Consider the following 16,744-nt stretch of genomic DNA (forward strand, 5'->3'; position numbering starts at 1 on the left):
CCGGAAGTAAGAGATATTCTTGATATCAATGTCGATTGAGAGCTGTATTCAACTTGATTTGGCAGTAACAATCATTTTAATGAGAAATAAAATATTAATAGTTGTATCTCTAATTTATGAACATTAATATGATACCCTCCAAGAAGGTCTCAGTCCAAGGAAACAGAATATGTAAAACATGGAAAAACAGATTGGTTATAGAACTGACTTTTCAAAACTGTTTCTAAAAATAAAATTGACAAGTTAAAGAAAGAGCATCAGCTGTGAGTTTCTACAATATGTCATTTCCTGTAGTAACCTCAAAATGCTTTAGACAAACACCTTTAATAGAGTGAAATTGTTTAAATATGTCATTTATCCATTAGTCTGTCAGACAATACTCCCACAATACTCCCACACAAGCAGAATGTCAGCTTTCTGAGAGTCTGGTTTACCTAAATACTCTGCACTGCAGAGATTAAAATAAATGCCCTACACATGCTCCCCAGAGGTTCCCTTCAGTTAAGGTGGCATAGGTGTATGGGAACAGGGATACTGGAGAGACAGCTTAGAGTCTTCAAGTCTTGCTGCCATTATGAGGAATGGAGATGAGTTTACAGAAACCATGCCTTTTCTCTTACAATTGTCTGTAAAATTATCTCCATGGCTTCTCATAAACTGGCCTCTGTGACTACCCATACCCATGTGCACACACACACACCCACACACGCACACACACACACACACACACACACACAATAAATCATTAAAAATAGTGGTACAGGGGATTGAAATAGATGAAGACTACACCTAAAGTTACTGATAGAATCTAATAGTAACATAAAATTAATGTATTAGTAATAGAAAAAGTAGCCTAAGTCATAGCTAAATATCAGGAGTATAGTGGACATTAATACTATTTATAAATAAATAAATAAATCTATAGACAAATACTCAATTGAAAAGAGACGGATGAAATCTGATTATTATATCAACAGGTAATTTCATTTAGAACCCACCTTAATAACTTTACTATTCATTAAGATGAATACCTACCAAAGCAACTCAAGGAATGAAGGGTTTATTTGGATCACATTTCAAAGCTAAATTGGTCAAGATGGGATGATATTCTGTCAGGAATTTGAGGAACATGTTTAAATGAATTTTACAGTCAGGAATCAAGGGCATGTAAATTGTATGCTTTCTGCTTTTTATTTATTTTAGCAACACAGCCCATGTGATTCTGTGACTCATATTTGTGGTGGATCAGTTGATTTCATTAAACCTATCTAGAAAATCTCATAGGCATACTCAGAAGTTTGCATCCATAGTGATATTCGATTTTATACAACTGAACATGACATTTAATTTATAAATAGATGATTTAATAAGAATATAATGTTATTGATTTTCTGTCCTATATTATGTATTTTGTAACTATAGAAACTTCCTTTCTAGAGCTATACATCTATTTTAATCAATCCTAAGAGGGCCTTTTGAAGGTAAAAATTATCAAGATAGTAAAAAATAGAATTTGGTGATAAACAATTTGCATAGTTAAGAGAGCATCCTTTTATAGCTATATAAGCATCATTTGTTGTTTCTCCTCTCTGGAAACATGGTGAACATTCATTATTTCTATGTGATGAAGAACATGATATGCTTTCTTCTTAGAGTACACTGGAATGTGGTATTTGCTTTTTTTATAACGTTTCTTTGTAAATTTTATTTGATGAGATTATACTTGTTTACAGTTCATTTTTATGTTACCCTACCCTCCCTAAACCTCCCCTAGCCGCTATTAAAGTCCACTTACCTCTATAAGAGCCTTACTCTTAACGTTTCGTTGTTGTTAATTTATTCTGCTACGCCCTGAGTTTACCAAGGGTCATAGGTGTGACAAAAGACAACCAAGTCCACATTTGAACTTGTTAGTTCCATTGGTTACTTAGCTGAAGAGAATGTCTTCCCCTAAATCAAAATTTTTTCTTAACCACTTGTTCAATTGTGAGGGGCATGGGATCGATCAGCCATGGTTGTCTGTTGATAGGAGCATTCCTTTGTGAGCCCATTGCCGGTAGCCACGTGTGCTGTGATATCAGTAATGCATTAGCTTAGCTGGACCAGAAGACAGTGCTTCATAAACACCCTTCTTATCTTCTGGCTCGTACCTTCTTCCTACCCCTTCCATGATTTTCCTTGAGTACCTAAAAGGATGATGTAAACTTCTGTTTAAGGTTTAACACTCAGTTGCAACTTGTTCTCCCCACCTTGAGCAATCCATGTGCTTCTATATTCATTGTAGAATGTAGAGGTTTGAAGGAACTGTCCCAATACCCACCTCCACACACGCACATTTTCTCGCCAATATAAAGATTGGTTCCAAGTTGATGGAACAGTTTTATTCAATGAGTAAGAGGTGTGGTTTTCTTAGAGGAGGTGTGTCAATGTCTATCTCTTCCCTGTGTTTCCAGTTTACAGACAAGATGTTTCTTTCAGCTACTGCTTCAATTCCCGGCCTTCTGCCTTCTGTCACGCTCCCTACCATGATGGTCAAAGACTTACCCTCTGAGACTTTAAGCAAGTGCCCAGTCAGGTATTTCATTTTACAAGTTGTCTTGCTCATGGTATCTCCTCAGTAAGATTCAAGGAGGGAACTTCTCTGTGAAAGACAGAGTTACTAATTATCTACCAATTTCCTAATATCAGTTCTCAAAATGTAGTTTAAGCTCCTGGTTGATTTTATTCTTTGTGCAAACATACTATGTAAAAACTAATGTGCCAAAGTTATAAAACTCTTTTTGTAATCCAATTCCATGTATCGCTCATATTTCATATTGTTCTCAGAAGCCTTAGAGAATGTTTCTGTCAGTTGCATTGATTATAACAACTAAATCATTGCTGAAATAAAATGACATATGTAATGAAATGCACTGGATCCTTGGGAAGTTCTCCTCATTGTAAAACTTAACCTTGCAGATGGATTTTATTATGAAATTCATTTTGTCATTACCTACTTTGTCTTATAATTAATACAAAGTTATTTCATTTTTCTCAGTATAGCTTATAATACATATGAAAAAAGTCTACAGATATCATTTAAAAAGATAAGGTTCACAAAGCCTTGTGATCATTCCTAAAATAAAATAAAACGTTTTCTTTTGCTGTATAATTTCCTATTCTTCATTAAATTCAACAGGAACATCTCATGAGAAGAAGGAAAGGAAAGATGCAGAGCAACAGTAAAGCAATGAAAGACACAATCACAGAATTATTATAGTTTTTAAGCATCCACATTTATAATACGTAGTAATATTTCAAGACTGGAGTGATTGCAAAAAAGAAGAAAGAAAGATGGGCAGGAGGAAGAGGGGTGTGCGAAGAAGGAAGGGAAAAACAGAAAAAGAAAAGAAAGGAAAGGTCTTGGGAGCAGCGAGACCCCTGATCCTGAATTTCTTGTAATCCCCTGATCTGAGTGCCTACAGCTGCTCTGAGCACGAGACCTTCAGGAGTTCCTGATGGCAGGAGAGTGGTTTCTGGTGGGTTTGGCTGGGGCGAGGCTATCTCTATATAATCTGCCCCTGAACACAATAAAGGGGGTATTCTTGGGGAATTCAAGGATGACCCGTGTCTCTGTCTCTCTGTCTGTCTGTGTTTTCTAACCTCCAGCCCCTTGCCTGAAGTTCCGTAACTGGGTAATAGTGCACAGAGCACAGACATGGGGGCGCGGTGTGCGGCAGAAAGGGAAAAGAAGGAAGATTCCCAATCAGGCATTTTTTTCTGAATGAAATGGATTGCAGTTTCTGCTGTACCACTTACTTTCAAATTGCTAAATGACATGAATGAATATTTTCAGTATCATATTGGAAGAGACATCATCACCATTAGGACAAAATCTAAAAATTAGAGAAGAAATGTCAGGGCTGACTGAAATTTTAAGGCACAATTTTTAAAATAGCCTTCTGATAGAAAGTAAGTAGCATGGAGAAAATAAAAGGGAGAGAAAAACAGCAGCTAGCAGCTTATAAATAACCACAAGATGATAGTAGATGTTCAACCAGAGACATTAATGTGGGAAAGGCATTTCAGCCACAGTTCCTGAGACTATTTTGGAGTTGTAAATTACAAACCTAGCCTTAAACATGTAGTTGTTCTGTTACTTCAGATGACTTGATAATACTCAAAGCTTTTACTGTCTAAACTTTCATCAAGAGAAAGAAGGAGGTAATAGAGAGACGACCCAGCAGTTAAGAGCACTTAGTGATCTTCCAGATATCTGGGTCCTTTTTCCTGAATTCACATCCCACAGTTCATAACTACCTGAAACTCGTGGTCCAAGGGATAAAAAGTGTTCTTCTATCCTCTTAGGCATAAGTACACACACACAGACACACACACACACACACACACACACACACACACACACACACACACAAATAGAAATAAAATAAATCTTTAAAAAATAAAAAGACGGAGTAGAGACACATAAAAAAATGCACACACACAGTGCTAGTTGTCTCTCTTAGTGCTCTCTCCCTTCATCTGTCTCCCCAGCCTGAACCCTTTTTTTCAGTCCCCTCACCTTTTCCACCATCCATGATATCTATTCTATTTTCTTTTCCCAGGGAGATTTATTTATCCCCCTTTGAGCTCTCCTTGTTACTTAGACTTTTTTGATCTATTGATTTTAGCATGATTATCATTCACTTATCAGCTAATATTCACTTATATGAGTATATACCATGCTGTCTTTCTGGGTCTTGGATATCTTATTCATGATGATGTTTTTTTTTCTAGTTCTATCAATTTACCTGCAGATTTCATGCTGTCCTTGTTCTTAACAGCTGAGTAATTCCCCATTGTGTACCACATTTTCTTTATCCACTCTTTGGTTCAGGAACATCTAGGTTGTTTTCAGTTTCTGACTATTAAAAAATAAAGCCGCTATGATTATAGTTGAGCAAGTGTCCTTATGGTATGATGGAGTATCCTTTGGGTATATGCCCAAGGATGGTATATGGCTGGGTCTTAAGATCAACAAACAATTTAATGAAGAACCACTGTATTGTTTTCCACAGTGGCTGTACACATTTGCATTGCCACCATCAATGGAAGAATGTTCCCCTTGCTCCACATTATCACCAGCATGAGCTGCCACTTGTGTTTTTTATCTTAGCCATTCTGATAGATATAAGGTATAATGTCATAGTGGTTTTGATTTGTATTTCCCCAATGGCTAAAGATGTTGAACATTTTTAAGTGTTTCTCAGCCATTTGAAATTCCTTTGTTGAGAATTCTCTGTTCATATCTGTACTCCAGTTTTGAATTGGATTATTTGGTTTGTTGATGTCTAGTTTCTTGATTCTTTATATATTTTTGGTTAGTAGCCCCCTGTTAAATGTGTAGTTGTTAAAAAAAATTTCCTCATGATGGTATACTTTACCTTACAGAAGTTTTCAATTTCATGAGGCCTCATTTACTTTTTGTTCTTCTAGTGCCTGTGTTATTTGTGTTCCATTCACGAAGTTGTCTCCTGTGCCATTGTGTTCAGGGACTATCCCCAATTTCTCTTCTATTAGGTTCAGTGTATTTGGTTTTATGTTGAGGTCTTTGATCCACTTGTATATGAATCTTGTGCTGGGTGATATATATCAGGCCTTGTAGAAACCTAGTACAGTAAAAATCCCATAGAATCTATCAAAGTAACCCTAGTGAATTCTATTAGCAGAAGTAAAGGCAAAGCCCAAACTGACCATCTTATATAAGCAAGCAAAGCCCGAAGCAGTGTGACTATGCCATCAACCTAGATCCCAAATCATAGACCTACAACATGTCCTGCCTGAAAGACATGCTGGGATAATGTTGGCACAGGACATTTGGAGATAATAAATCAATATCTGATACAACCTCAAGTTCACAAGTCGAGGTAGGTTGCTTCTTACCTGTCTCCTTCCTGAATTCAAAAGGGTTGAGATCCTGTCTACACACAACCCTCTCACTTCCTGTCTCACCTCCCAGGTGCTGGTATTAAAGGCATGAACCACCACTGTCTGACTTCTATGGTTAACTAGTGGCTAGCTCTGCCCTCTGATCTGCAGGCAAGCTTTATTTGTTAGGACACAAACGTGGGGGGGGGGGTGAGTTTTCCACAGGATAATAAAGTAGGGTTGACATTTTATATAAAGATATAAGCAAATAGAAAAACAAAATGAATTTGTCTTTAAAACTACCGGTTGCCTGAGATTAGATAGTTCAGAGACCTAGGGTAAAAACACAACACCACTGTCCTATTAAATGCTCATTCAGCATCACAGATGCTTCCTCCTTCAGCAGAAGGGAACAATTACAGAGTCCCACAGTCAGGCAATGTAGAGAGTGAGAGACCTTGAAACTCTCAGTCCTAAATGGGATGTCTCCACCTAAATCCTGTCCTCAGGACTCAGAAGCATGAGAAAGAGGAGTAAAAGAGAGTCTAAGATCCAGATAGGATGGAGTACAAGAAGACCCTCTAAGTCAACGAGATCAATGCACTTATGAGCTCATAGAGACTGAGTCAGCTCGCACAGGGCCTGCACAAGTATTCATGAGGAGTCATAATGCTAAAAGTGGAAGTGCACACAGGTTCCTATACCTCACCCAGAAGCTTTCTTAATTGACAACAACTGGCAAATGAAAGTTTATATTTTTCCAAGGGAGTCTCACAGAGGAAATAAGCTACTCGTAAGGGTAAGCTGCACTCACCATGGTGAATGGACAACAGAAAAAGAACTTCACAATGTCTTTGGTGGTTTCTTCTTTCATAGTGTCCTCTAAGGGCTTTTTGCTCATCTACTTATTTAATTTTTAATTTTAATTTTTATATTTTTCTCTTTTTTTACCAAAATGTACTTTGCATAAATAGTTTGGGTTTCATTTTACGTTTTTGTTGGATAGTTGAGTGTGCAAATGAGTCTCCACCTACATCTCTTTCTTATGGCTTTACATGGGTTCCTTTTCTCCTTCTTTTCAGCATTTTATGTGTTTGTTCTACTTATTTTAACTCAAATTATTTTTTTATCCCCTATGAGCCTATTTGTTTGTCAGTGAGAGACTGAAAGAAAAGAGGAGGAATCTGAATGAGATAGGAGATAGGAACGATATGGGATGCTAAAAAGGGTGGAAACAATCATAAGGATAAAGTATATGAAAAATACCTATTTTCCATAAAAATAAATAATTGTACCCTGTCAAAATGTCACTCAGGTCAATATTCACAATGTGATGTGTCAGTATTAAGCAAAGAGATTAAAGCTAAAATCAAGTTCCTTACATTGGTTATAGAGAGAAATGATGTAGTGATTGTTTGTCTTGTGGTAAGAGTCTGAAAACTCCATCCATACTTTGACTAAGAACAGAGAGATTTTGATATTCTTTAAATATAAAATTTAGTATTTTTTAATATTTAAGTTGAATTCTGCTTTAAAATGAAATCTATACTTGTTTAATATTTTTATTACTTATTGTTTGTATATGCTTGTATGTGTGCGTCTTTAAATATGTATTAATGTACAGTGTGTGTGTACATGCAAGCACACACCTAGGGATTTGTTTTTACTTCTGCAGGTTGAACTGAAGCCATCATGCTTGCACTGAAGGTGATTTCACCTATTGCTCCTTACTACTGGTCCCTGGTTATGTGCCTTGTATTGCCCTATTGAAAGCTATAAGCTCAATTTAGAAATGTATTTAATATAGTGCTTGTGTTATCTTTAATTTCTTAATAAAATAGATCTCTAGCTGTGTTTTCGCTACAGACGTTATACGGGACATTGGAGACATGATCAAAATGACATTTAATGTGAGCAGGACATATGATATCCTGTTATTACAATTTATTGTTCTTGGGTTTAATTAGAACATGGTTACTAAAACGTTTTCTCTTTGAAAACTTGCTAAACAGTTCTTGCTTATAAAAAAATTCAAAACCTTTTTAAAGTCAGGAATATGTGTTGTATAGTTCCTGAGGAAACCTGGCCATTTGATAGATGAGACACTCATACTCTGTGATCTATGAAGCAATCACCGTACAAATCAGCTTAATAGGACTTGCAAAGGAATCTCTCTTTAAAATTTCTCCTCCTTCCTCTGCTGTCATCGTTCAAGTTTATTCCACTAAGCACCAGACGCATTCTGTGATGCTCATCTCTTCCGGAAAAGAACTTTCCAGCAATGCTGCTTATGCCATCACCTGGGGAAAATATAATCAAAGATTTATAGAACATTTGAGATTGTTTCTAGCTATTGACAAGTTAGTGAGACTCGTGCTTGTGTACAGAACAAGGGATTGATGATAAAAGGGGCTGCAGTGCTTGAGAGTATGACATCCTGCTTATTCCCAAAACCCTTCATTTTGCAGAACTCTGATTCAAGGTGTTCATAGATCACATGATTTGCTCAATGTGAAATATGAGTGAGAAATTAAAGTCAAATGAGAGCAAGAGATAATAGCTATTTTATAGGAAAAAAGAAACATGGAATATTCAGTTTGTGCTAATGAAAAGACTTAATTGTTGTATGTCCTATCATTTATTATATATATATATATATATATATATATATCTTATATAATGTCAACATTTGCAGCCACTGACAAGGGAAAATAATTAATGAACGAAATAATAAATTCTCATTCTGCCAAATCTAATGTGAAATATCTTAATCAATTAGTTATTCATTACAATAAAGATTGTACCTATTGGATTTTTATTTAATTGGATCAAATTTATTGAATAAAATCTTACTATTTTCAAAGTTATGCTCATTTTTCAGTCTTTGGAATTTGAACTCACACCACACCACATTGCATCAATCATCTGAACACGACTAGTGAAACTTCAGTAATTTAAACCCTGATGGTACAATGGTCAAGGAGATCAAAACAGACTCTGTCCTTAGAAATACTGAGATAAAGCACACATTTCTCAGAAATCCCTCTCATGAAAGTGTCTCTTAATGCTTCATGTCCGATATGTGATTCAAGGCCCAAATAATGACTAGTGTACTAGGAACAGGACATTGAGTGGCAGAAGAATTGATCTAAAATGACTGTTCTAAACCAACCCTTCTTATTCATCAATGGAAATGACAAGGATACAAAAGCTATAGAGAAAGTACCGTGACTTGTCTCCAAAAGTCTTTATGTTCTTTAGAATAAATAGTGGAAGGTGGGAGGAAAGATAAAAAACCTCAAAGGATTTATGAAAAATCTTACAGAAACCAATGATTTTTATAAAGCTGTACATGTGCATTTGTATGTATAAGAGTTACAGAATGATGACTATTCAACACTTACTTATCTCACAAATTTTATCTCTGTAAGTACAAAAAATGGTAAACATTAAAAGACTGAGCTAGCCTTTTTTCCATTATTTTTTCTTCCCAAACAAGATCATTTGAGTATATGAGAACAGGGTATGAACTTTTCTTGTTCCTGCATTATCTTGAACTGAAACATATTCTTCCCCAAATAGTGCCCCAGAATTATTCTTTCATCAAGGAATAGGCAACCATATACTAATGGATTGGTGCTAGGAGAATCACATCTTCTTCTGTATCTGTTGTTAAAGATCAGTACTCAGACTGGACACAGGTAGGAATGATATCTTTATGACCACTGAACGTATACCTAAACTTCAACTGTTCCTAAGTAATTTAAAGAAAATTTGAATTTCCATGATAACATAATAAAAGTATCAAAACTTAAAGGTAGACATTAAGGAGACAGAAAATAGGAAATGATAAACTTCCAATGACGATATAGGGTCAGGAACTTGGTGCCTCAGAACTCAACATAATGTAACATGTATAATATTAGGTTTTATATAAAGTACAAGGTATAGAGAGCTTGGGGGAATAGGATGGTTGGGATATAGGAAGGGTGGATGTAGGAACAGGGAATTATATATCTTAATTAAGGGAGCCATTCTAGGGTTGGCAGAGACTTGACTCTAGAGGGAAAAAATAAAATAAAAAAATTAAAAAAATTGAGGACTGAAGATTTGATAGGACTTAAAACTGCAATATGGTATTTTGTGTGAATGTGTGTATATGTATGCATGTTCATGAACAAATAAAACAGTGTATTATGTCTGTGGGTTTAGAACAATTAATTTGTCATCTCTATCTGTCTTAGGGTTTCTATTGTTATGAAGAGACACAATGACCATGGTGACTCTTTCAAAGCAAAACTTAATTGGGGTTGCTAATTCATTTACAGTTCTGAGGTGTTGTCCACTATTGTTATAGAGGGAACCAAGGTAGCACACAGGCAGACATTCTGCTAAAAAAAGAAAATGAGAATCCCTACATCTTAACACTCGGGAAAAAGGAAATGTTCTGAGTCACTGGTCTTGAGCACAAATGAGACCTCAAAGCCCACCTCTGTAGTGACATACGTCATCCAACAAAGCCACACCTCCTAATAATGCCACTTCCTGGGAGCATATGGAGGCCATTTACATTAAAACTACCACATTCCACATTCTGGCACCCATAAGCTTGTAACAATGACATCATGAAAAATGCATTTAGTCCAACTTTAAAAGTCTCCATAGTCTATCACAGTCTTAAACAATGTTCTAATGTTCTAAGTTCAAAGTGTCTTCTGAGATGTATGCAATCTCTTAACTGCAATCCCCTTTAAAATCAAAGAAACAGATCAATACTTATAACAAATATTGCATGGGATATGCATCCCTATTCCAAAATATAAGGAAAGGGGAATAATGAGGAAATACTGGACCAAAGAAAGACTGAAAACCAGTTGGAAAAACTCCAAACCCTGCATCTCCATGTTCAATATCAAAGTGCTGTTCAGATCTCCAACTTTTTTCAGTGTGTTGATTGCAGCACACTTCTCTCTCTTTGGCTGATTTCATTCACTGTTAACTGCTTTCCTTGGTAGACATCTCAGGACTCTGCCATCTCTAATTTGTTGGGTTCTCCAAGGCAAATAAGACTTCAGCTTCATGCATGGCTTCAATACTAGGCCTCCATTCAGAGACACTCCTGATGGAACCTGGCTTCAGTGACTTTATTTCATAACTCCTTTATTGTATCCTTAACTGTAAAGTCAACTGCATGGTCAAAGCCACCAAGTTCTGCTGCCTGCTAGTGCTGTACCATAGAACCTTCATTCAATTACATCTTCACCAGCTTTCTGTCTTTCACTTCCTCGGGTTGGCTGTTTTGAAACTTGGTCTGTAGATGAGCCTTCCTACTGCTAAGATTAAAGGTGTACCCCCCAAAAAACAGGTCTAAGCTTTTCCTCAGTTCTTTTTCACAAATTGGAAACCTAGCTGGGTGGATAATTTCCCTGAGGTCACCACTTCCTTTATTCCGTTTCTTAAACTGTTTTCTCCTTGGACAAAGGCTTTAGCTTCATTCCACTTTCTGGTGCCTTTTCTTATCCTCAAATATTTTCCCTTGCTCATCTTGCTTCTTTTCATTATATATCTTCATTAGAGATATCATTAATATTAACAGAAGACAGTCTGTACTAGATTGTTTTGAAATTTCTTCTCCTAATGGAATTAATCCCAAACTCTTCACGTTAGCCTTAGGCAGACTCTTCAGACAAAAGCAAAAGACACCACTTCCTTCACCAAAATATCACAAGAATTATTTCAAGGAAATATACGAAAATTCTTCTCTGAAACCTCTTGATCCAGCTTCTGCCATTTCAAGTCATTATCAACACCATTGTCTTCCATATTCCTACTAATATGCCCATTAAAGCAGTGTTTAAAGTATTCCTAACCCAAAGAACCAAAGCCTATATTACTCCAAACAATATCATGATCAAGCCTATCACAGCAAAACTCCAGTCCCTGGTACCAACTTCTCTCTTGAATAGGGATTATTTATTATTGTGAAGAGACACTATGACTACAGCAACTCTTTTTGTTGTTGTTTTGTTTTTATTTTTGTTTCTTGAGACATTTTTTGTAGCTTTTTGGGCTTATCCCAGAACTAGCTCTTGTAGACCAGGCTGACCTTGAATTCATAGAGATCCATCTGCCTCTGCTTCCCAAGTGCTAGGATTAAAGGCATGCACCACCACTGCCAGGCTCAGCAACTCTTAAAAAAAGCATTTAATTGGGGTGGCTTAGTGGTAGTTTCAGAGGTTCAGTCCATCATCATCATGGCAGAGAGTGTGGCAGCATGCTTGCAGACATAGTGCTGGACCTGAGAGTCCTACATATTTACTCAGGGGCAACAGGAAGTCAACTGACTGTCACACTGATTGAAGCTTGAGAGAAAAAACCTCAAAGCTGGCCCCGACAGTGACATACTTTCTCTACAGTGCCACAGTTCCTAATGGTCTCACTCCTTTGGAGAGCCACTTTCTTGTTTACAGATTAGAAGTTTATTCCATTATCATGACAGGAATTAAGGCAGCAAGCAGGCTGACATGGTTCTAGAAAAGTAGCTGAGAGTTCTTACAGTTTGCCCTACAGGCAACGACAAGTGATCTGAGTTATTGAACATGACTTTTGCATAGATGAGACCTCAAATCCAGCCTCCATGGTGACTCACTTCCTTCAAGAAAGTCATACCTTCTCCAACGAAACAACACCTCCCGACAGTGTCAATCCCCACGAGCATATAAGGGCCAATTACATTAAATTTCCACACCTTCCTTATGCATGTGTTCTTTATTACCTTTTATCTTCTCAATCAGAAATGGGCAGGTATTCTAAAACCACTTTTAAATTTATTTCTAAAGAAAAAACAAGTGCCATATGTTCTCTTTTACATGTGAATCCTAGTGTTGAAGATTCAGGTTTTTTGTTTAAATTGTGATACCTAGAGACAGGAGAAAAATAAAAATAAATCACTGAACATGGAAAACAGTTAATGGAGGGAGGGTGTAAAATACATGTGTTATGAAAGGGTGAAAGGAGAATAATGGCACATGATACTTAAACAGGGAGGGGAGATGGGAAGAAGATTAAAAATACAAAAGATGTTTAAAGCATACTGTTAATGATCTTAATATATGCCCGTGTATACATATATGAGATATACCAGAGTTACCTTACATTGGGGAAGATGCTCCTTCCAGAAACTACTGGGTGTTAAACTAAAATCCCTGTGCCAATTTTGGGAAACTAACCTTGAATTAAATGTTGAAGATAGGTCCCAGAGACGTCTTACAACAAAGCTAGTTATTGTCAAAAGTCTTGATTTAAATATAAAAAAAATAAACCATGAGAAAAAAAAAAGAAAAGCTAAGAAAAAAAAAAGAATAGAAATTTCTGTAAAAGATAAATAGTATGTTTTCAGAAATAAATTTAATAGGTTGTAAAGAAAAAAGTGTTATCACACTCTTAAAACATGTATGTATCATATCTTAGAATTAATTCACTGTATCAGAAAGAGTAGAGATCCATTAGTGCTGATTTAAGACACAAAGACCATTATTCTTAGAAAGTGACAGAATTGTACAGAATATGTTTAAATTACACACGCACACATTAGTAGTAGCAGGATCACCTCCCTTCTGTGTAGTCTTCCAAACAAGGTATGACTAATAAACTTATCTTGTGCTCTGCTAAAATAAATAAATAAATAAATAAATAATAAAAATAAATAAATAAAATACCAAAATATGATGTAAACTCTTCCTAGCTAAAGATTCCAGACCTTTTATCCAATGACGTAGAGATAAGGTGCTACTGACAAGAGCTCATTCATAAGTGTCTAGCTTTCATAATGTTGTATTTTATGCTAGATATTGGGTGGGTAGAATCATTAATGGGTTTTATCTGGTTGTGAAACTTAAAGCTAAACATCCTGCATGGTGAGAATAATATGCTCATTTTTCATGAGTGATGTGAATGCCATATGATAACCAAACATATACTGATCAAACTTGGGGCCCAGCTCCCCAGGAAGAATTAAAAATCTGGCCAAGGAACTAATACTCTTCTCAAATGGTCATAGCTAGGGGCATTATACACACTGGCAGCAAGTATACTATTTTTATTTTGCTAAATGGATATACTTTCAAATTGTCTGCTAATTACTCTTTCAATATTCACAAGTTAATGCAGCTCTATGTCCTCAAAAGAGAAATTTTAGTGTCAGTAGCTGGCAGTTACTGCAATACCTGCAGAACTTGTCAAAGTACAGAAAGTAGAGAGTAGGGAATCAGGTAGTATTAGATTGTCATAGAGGACTAGTTAGATTTTATTGTCATTCTGATGAAACCTACAATTTACTGGGGAAAATGGAACCTGAATTGAATAATTGCTTGGTAAGATTGGCTTGTGACTCTGTAAGAGACTGTCTTTACTGATGATTGATACATGAAATAAACCCTTTCCCCAACAAGTTGCTTTTGATCATGGTGTTTAACAGGTCAATAGTGAGGAAAATTTGGAGAGCAATTGCTATCAGAACGTCGATGTTGCTGTAAGGGCTTGGCAATTTCATTTTAAGGGAAGATCGTGGAAGTGTTTGTAATGTTGAATTGAAAAAAATCACTTTTTCCCCCCAAGGTTAATGATCTATACTGTTGGAGATTCGAAGATTAAAATATTGAAGGAGATGGAGGCAGTGGAGGCCTTGTTTTTTATGTGCTGAGGAGAACAAAACCTATCAGGGCTGCTTGCTTGATATTCTCAAAAAAATCTGTTATTGTTGTTAAGAGGGGTCTGAAGGTTATTAACTTAATAAAGGTTATTAAGCTTATTTCTTGGTTAATAAGAAATACAAATAATTGAAGTGAAATCTTTGGGAAATACTTTCACAAGGTCAGCAAGCAAAGAGTTGGCCCAGCAGGGCAAAAATTCCATGTCACATTGGTACACAAACTTGCCAATGTGTAATAGTCACTTATTGATTCTTTTGAAGGAAACGTAAATGCAAAACTGAGGTGGGCATGGATAATTACTGAGGGCCAGCACCCTGTGGAAGGGATTGAATTCCTACAAGAGGTCAGAAGAGACTATTAATCAAGGTACATCCTCATTTGCTGTGGAGACTGAAGGATAGTGGAAATTCCAGGAAAGTGGGATTTCGGGCAAGAAATGGCAGTTGTGAAATTGAGGCAGCAAAGCCTACAAGACACAGTGTGTGTTGTGAGGATGTTGTAGCTGAAGAAATGGGGCATCCTGAGATTTTAGGAGGCCAGAAGATTGCGTTCATCATTTTCTCTCTTCCTTGTCCTACATTAAATCACTCTCATCCTCCCACTCAGTACTTCTCAAATTGATAGTCTCCTCTAAATTTTCACTGTGATTCACATAAGCACACACACGCTCTCTCTCTCTCTCTCTCTCTCTCTCTCTCTCTCTCTCTCTCTCTCTCTCTCTCTCTCTCTCTCTCTCTCTCTCTCTCTCTCTCTCTCTCCTGCATCCAGGAACTGTAGCTTGTGTGTATAATTTCAGGGATGAGCACCATGTAATGGGGAATTACTCATCGCTTAGTTGGGTTAATTCTCCTTCTCCCAGCAATAACTAGTTGCTTGGAGCTCTTTGTCTAGGAGTGGGCTCCTGTGATATTTCCTTCTACCACATTTTCATGCCTAATGTTATGATCATGGCTAAGGTCTACTTCAGGAATCCATATTGTCGAGGCATCATGTGTGAAATTTCTCTGTCATTTCCAGAAGGCACCGTGTCTCAGCAGATTTTCTAGTCCTCTTGTTCTTAAATTCTTGCTATGACTGTTTCCACGGTGTTCCTTTAATTCTTAGGGACAGACACAGCCCTATCTTGCTTTGATGTCAGTAAACGATAACAATGACTGTGGAATTTCTAAAGAGGTGCTTTTGTCATATTATGACTTTTACATTCTTGTTTGTTTGTATGCTTTAACAGTTTTTTGTTAAACTTATAAGAGTAATATTGTGGTGGTTTGTTTAATTGCCCTCCTAGGACAAACTAGAGTCACGTGGATCTCCAATTGAGCACTTTCCTTGAAATCATTGTTTTGTGGTCCCAATCATGAAAGATGGTATTGAATAATGATTTAATTAGGAAGTCTAGCAAAGTCTGTGGGAGGGGATGAGAAAGGGCAGGAGGCACCATCCCTAGGAAGATTATCCTGAGATGTATAAGAAAGCTAGCTGATCAGGAGACAGACCAGAGAGTGAGTTAATAACAGTATTTTCCTATGGTTCCTGTTTTAGTTGCTACTTGAATTTGTATCCTGACTTTAATCATGGTGAACTGCAATTTGAAAGAAAAGGCCAAAATATTGCCTTCCATCCTGAGTTACTTTTGCACATGTGTAAACACAACAAAGAATAGCAACAGAAGGCAAACTGGAACAAACAGGCTTGGTTACTTTTCCCATCAGTATTACAAAATACTGCCAAAATTTTAAGGAAAAAAGGTTTATTTTGTCTTACAGTTTCAGAGGGAATAGTCTATCATTATGGGGAGAGACTAATGTAAAGACATTGTGGCAGAAGGTATGTTCAGTTGCTAGTTTTTCACATCATGGAAAGGCCATGAAAAAGACTGCCAGGCCATAAGAGGAGGCAAGTATAAACTTTACTGTTGACCCTTGCCAACCCCCTCCATCAGCTATGGTTAATGTCAGATTCTACAACTTTCTAAAACAGTGTCATCAGCTGATGATCATGTGTCCAAGATATGAAATTGTGGCAGACATTTCACATCTAAACCAGAAGTGTCGAAACTATTTAAATGGATTAATAATAAAATGTCTCTATCATGTTTCTTAGGTCCATTTGATTGGAAAACATTTTCA

The sequence above is a fragment of the Arvicola amphibius genome, chromosome 3 (genome assembly GCF_903992535.2).
Source record: "Arvicola amphibius chromosome 3, mArvAmp1.2, whole genome shotgun sequence".
NCBI classification, from domain to species: Eukaryota; Metazoa; Chordata; class Mammalia; order Rodentia; family Cricetidae; genus Arvicola; species Arvicola amphibius.